The sequence below is a fragment of the Molothrus aeneus genome, chromosome 2 (genome assembly GCF_037042795.1).
Source record: "Molothrus aeneus isolate 106 chromosome 2, BPBGC_Maene_1.0, whole genome shotgun sequence".
Taxonomy (NCBI): domain Eukaryota; kingdom Metazoa; phylum Chordata; class Aves; order Passeriformes; family Icteridae; genus Molothrus; species Molothrus aeneus.
Window position 1 is genome coordinate 74,811,986 of NC_089647.1, and position 6,000 is coordinate 74,817,985.

Here is a 6,000-nt window from a genome sequence, read left to right on the forward strand (position 1 = left end):
ACAACTGATATGCTTTAAGACTGAAAATATATTTTAGAAAATAGAATGTCTATAAATACAGTGGTTGTTTAGACTAGAAAAATAAATGAAGTTATTTACTTCTTTTGAATTGTTTAAACCACCTTCTGTTAGGCTATGATACCACCAAGAATAACTCTTCAGTAAAATGTGAATACTATTTTTTCAATTTGTCTTCTACCTGTTGCATTTGGCCTGACAGATGGAGTTAATTTTCCCCATAGCAGCCCACATCCTGCTGTGCTTTGGAGGAGTAGCTGGGAAGGTGTTGGCAACACACACCAGTGTTTTGGCTTTGGCTGAGCAGTGCATGCACAGCATCAAGGCTGTAACTCCAACCTTACTCTCTCACTCCAGCAGGCTGGGAGTGGGCAAGATCTTAGGAGGGGACACAGCCAGGATATTTGATCCCAGCTGGCCAAAGAGTTATTCTATACCATATGGTGTCTGCTCAGCAATAAAAACTAGGAGAGGAGAAATTGGGAGGCAGGGGGGAGGCATTTGCTATTATGACAATTGACTTCCAGGACAAATGTTATGTGCACTGAAGCCCTGCTTCCAGGGAAGTGCCTGGACATTACCTGCTGTTGGGAAGTAGAGAATAAATCATTTGGATTTTCTTTGCTTCCACACACAGCCTTTTTTTTTTCCTTTATTTATCTGCCTTTATCTTGAACCATGAGGTTTTTCCCATGTTTTCTCCTCCCCCCTGCCCTGATGAGGAAGGCAATGACAGCACATGTTAGTGGTCCAGCCAAAATCAACATACCACAGTCCTTTTTGGCTCACAAACAGGGACATGAGGAATCTGAGATAAGGCAGAGGCAAAGGGTGGAATGCATTTGGGTTTTGTGGCAGGGTTTTGGTAGCAGAGTGGATTCTGTGAGAAGCTGCTTGAAGCTTCCTACGTTTGACAGAACCAATGTCAACCAGGTCCAAGACAGATCCACTGCTGGCCAAGGCTGAGCCCATCAGCGATGCTGGGATGACATATCAAAGAAGGGGAAAAAACCCTGTGCAATTCAGCCAAAGGTGTAAGAACATGTGAGAGCAACAGCCCTGCAGACAACAAGGTCAGAGAAAGAGGTTGGGCAGGAAGTGCTCCAGGTACCTGAGCTGATTCCCCCACAGCCCATGGTGCAGCCCATGGTGAAGCAGCTGTGCCCCAGCAGCTCATTTCATTATCATACTCTGATTTAATTGACAGTAAATTAAACTAATTTCTCCAAGTAAAGTCTTTGTCTGTGACAGTAACTGGTGAGTGATCTCTCCCCGTCCTTATCTCAATCCATGAGCTCTGTGTTGTTTCCTTTCCCTTTTCCAGTTGAGAAGGGTGCTTTGGTGAGCGCCTAGCATCCAGACACCTGAAATTATTCTTCCTTTATATTTATTAAAAGCAGAAAAATATATTCATAATAGCATGAAAATCCTCCTGATTCAATGATTTTCAGATACACTAGGTGGGATACATTTTAAACTTCATTTGGTTTTGTCTAGAAATTACCTAAAAGCAAGATAACATTAATGTGGAAGTTTAATTAAATTACTGGATTTTTTGGATGATCTCTTTGTGCCTCACTTATGAAGTTAAGTTTTCATATAGAGCTTAAAATAAATAAACCTCCATTTTCAGCGGGGTTAAAACTTACTGAGATAGATTTCACCTTTGCTGATTAATTTGATATTTGTAAATTTTTCCAATTTTTCTTTTACATGTCTTTTAACATTTTGTCATAGTGCTTAAAACAATGTATCTTGATTTCTTTCTTTCAAATAAAATTAAGAGTCAGATGATGCCAACTGTAGTAGGTAATTTTCATAATCTGTAACTAATTTCTTTTTTACTAAAAAAAATATTACAAGCTATGCAAAAGCACCAAAGAAACCCTACAATACCAAACTCCACATAAACCCAAAACAAAACGAAAATAAAACCCACAATTATTTTCTTAATCTGCAAAAACACTTTTATGGAAAACTGAAAGGTTTTCCCATCTTCACTAACCGAGAAATCAACCATTTTATCTGAACAAATGTATGGGAAAGACGAGATTGTAGATGTAATCTGAAAGATTTCCTCTTTACCTTCAGATTTTAAAACTTCTTCAATCCTTGGCTTAATACTAAAATTTTACCCTTTTAACAGTAATTTTCCATATATTTTTAACTTGACCCATTTTTTTCCTCACCACGAAAGAATCCTAAAATAAATGTTACTATTTTGTTCTTTTAAGTTATCTAACCTATTTCCTTTCTAAAGTTTCTACTGACACTCAGTGATTGTGGCAGGACTATACTAGAGCCTTCAAAGAGATTATTTCCTTTGGGTGGTTATCTCTTCAGAAGCAGAATAGCTTAATCTTTAATTTAGTGATTAACCGAAGGTTAAAGGTTGATTTAAAGTCTTGGAGTTGGTTCTATTTCCACTAAAAAATTGTTCCAATGAACAAGTAATAATTAAATTACGTGGTTTTCACAGTTTTGATGGAAAGTATTTTTTCTTAAGGCAAAAAAAATCTAGTAATTTAGTTAAACTATAATAGTCATAAGATGCTTGTTTAAAATCTATATTTGGTGTGACATGCCAGTTACATGAGACTGCTATATTGTGTGTGCTTCTTTCTTCCAGATAAAAACTATTCAATGGACTTCTCTAGTGGAACTTTAGATAATCTATTTTTCCTTTAATCTCCATTTACACAGTCTCTGCTGGCAGTGAGAGGAGTTGATATGCAATTAGCTGCTCACTTAGAGCACCTTTGAACTTATCACCTTGCTATCTTAAGAGAAACAACATGATAATAAAAAAGTGTCATTTTCTTCATGCTGTGCATAACTGGTAGTTACAAGAGAGGTGCACAGGCTAACAACTCTGAAAGAATCCTTATTTTCTGAAGTGAATCTGTTGACCTTGAAATATGTTGAACTACTTCTAAAAAGCATTATGGACATTTAAATTAATGTTAATCACTTCTGAAAAATCTGCGTCTTATTTTGAAGTGACTAATGAGTTTCCTTGAAATTAAAACTTTTATCTCTGTGTATCTTTAATTTTTAACTGTGTATACTGTGTCAGCTTTTAGTCTAAGTGATTCAAATGCTACTATCACGCTGAAAAATACAAACAATCTAATATAACTTGATCTTTTAAAAGCACTATTCATTTTTAGATTAAAAAGAATTATGTATTTTCATCAATTGTAGAGGCAGAGTGTTATAAACTTCTGACATTTGTAAAAAATTGTATTCCTCTGATTATTGGAAAGACAAGAAATAAAAAAAAAAGTGGAAAAATATTTCGGGGCTAAAGAATTGACATCTGGTTTGAACTAAAAACATAGGTTTTGACTTGGCAGTAATTTTGAACGAGAAATTGTACCTAAGTACTCTGCTTTTAGACTTGACCAAAAAAAAATTTAAAAAAAGGAAAAAGAAGATAAACAACCTCAACAGGAGATGAACTAAAGATGGTTTAGTAATACGAGCTTGCTTACATGGTTAGCATGAAAATCCTTTTGCCAATACAAGAGAGAACAGAGTGGGCTAAGATGGTTGATAGTTTTCCAGTAAAAACTGATTATATTCCTGCTTTAAATGATTTTTCCCTAATTGCCCTAAATTTGAATGATTCTCTCCAGTAAAAAGTAGACACCTTTTTGTACCAAAAGAATGAATATGTACAGCAATGATACAAGCAACTTTTACTGTAGGACCAGGAGGTAATATCTTACAGAACAAGAGGTGAAGAGAGAAAGCTTGAAGTGTACGTAAAGACTAGAATCTTGGGAAGCTTTTTGACAAGTCTTACTGTGTGTTCACTTTTGTTAAAAGGCAAGTGTTAGCACTATTGAGATATTCCCTGAAGAAAGTCCAGTCCCTTGTATAACTGATTGAGAGAAAGGCAGGGTCCTTCTTTGAATCATCCTCTGTAAGAACCCAACTTTATAGACTAAATTAGCAGCTAAGAAGCCTTTGTCTCTCTTCATTGACTATGAAAGAAGAAATGAAGATCAGTGTCTCTAAGCACAAATTATTCCTTAAGAAGACCTTTCACTTAATTGAACCATGACTCTAGATGATGTCACATCATGGGATGGTTCTTCAGTGGTTCCTTAATGCAGGCAGCCCTGTGTGACAGCTGGTTGTAGGGACAGAGCTGCAAAGGGAGGGGGCAGAGGAAAAGGTAGCAGTCTGTATCATGGACTGAAAGGAAAGGATACACACAGAGTATTTCAAAATTATGAGAACAGAGTGCTTTGGAACACATGACTCATTCAAAAGCACAGGAATTTTCTTGCTTCAAATTGTCAAGCCTTTCTGCATGTTTATTCCAGTTGTGTAGAGAGAAACAGGACTGTGAACATATTTTTTCTAAATAACCAGTGTTGTACTGAAAAAATACAAAGCTTCCACTTCCAGAGGATCCAATCAAATGTAAATTAATTGCATATGGTTATGGCAAATATTTTCAAGAAAGCAGATAATCTAAAATTTGTGTTCAACATGATTCTATGAACTTGGAGCTGCATTGAGTGTTTTGCTTCATGATTAGAAAGATTGAAAAGTTCTGCTTTGGATGTTGTTTTCTTCTGAGGCAGTTGGAATAAGATGCATTTCTAGTCAGTGATACAGGTATTTGGAGCTGCACTGAATATGCATTCAATCGCACATAGAGAAATGAAGGCTGCTTTCAGATGGAAGGGATTTTTCTCCAGTGGCACTCAATTCTGCATTTCTATGAAAATGCAGGGGTGAATGTATGATGTCTATAAGCAGTCTTAATAATCCATGTCTCTGACACAGATACAAAGTTTTTTATACATATTTTTTCCTGCTTTTCCTGTCAAGACACTCACCAATTACTTTCAGAAAATAAGCATTTCACTAACAGCAAGGTCACTTACATAGAATTTTTCACATTTGGTTATATCTATGCTTATGCAGGCAAGTTATAATACATGACAAATTCCCCAGGTCACTGTATCCATGATTCACCAACCAAAATAGCTGTCCTGTGGAACTGTATCATTACTGGCAAAATTTGGGAAGTTTTGCTTGCCAGACAGACCCCCTAACAAGATAGGTTATAATCATGTGTCCCACTACATCAGGCTATGGCTTCCAGCCACCTGCTGTGGAAAGCAGAAGCAAAATGTCAAACCTGCAGCAGTCAAAGTTTAAGCTCTTGGTTCTGCATCAACTAGGACTCCCTGCTGCCCAGAAGTGAGCTTCTCTTTCTGACTGGAAACAGGATTGCATTCTGACATCCTGAAGTGCTCCTACTGCACATTTTTGCTCAGCTCTATTAGCAAGGTCATTTTGTGCCAACAGAATAAACTCTTACAATATAAATACATTATATTCTATTTAGAACACATATATACTTATACATATATACATATATACTTATTTAAACTCTTAATTGCACAGGAAATAATATATATTACAAAATTATGATCCTTTTGATATCATCCAATAAAATACCAAGTAAATCATACTTCAGTCTTAAGACATGTAAAGAGTATAATTAATAGTGCTAAAAGTTAATTACAATTATTTCATTGGTGTAGGACTTCTTGTATTATGCAGTTCTTTATGTTCCTCAATTTGTTTATAATAGGATGTTGGCACCTTTACCAGTAGGAGAACATTGTAGTGAGCAACAAAATCATGTTTTTAAAATGAAAATTTTTTGTCAGGAATACTAAGACAGGCATCATTCTGTTCTAACACAGTTCTTTAATACACAGTGTGTGTATTTGTGTGTGTGTGTGTGGGTTTGTGCGTGTGAGTGTGTTATTTAGCCCAACAGTAAATGTATTCTTATAAAGAATCTCAAGGGACAGTTTCAGTTATTAGTAATGCTTATATTATATGACAGTATAGTGAACGTTATTAATGTCTCAATTTGACTGGAGTTGATCTGTTAATTTGAGGGTGTAACCATGGATAATACTGGGAAGCCTTGCATGTCAAAAAATA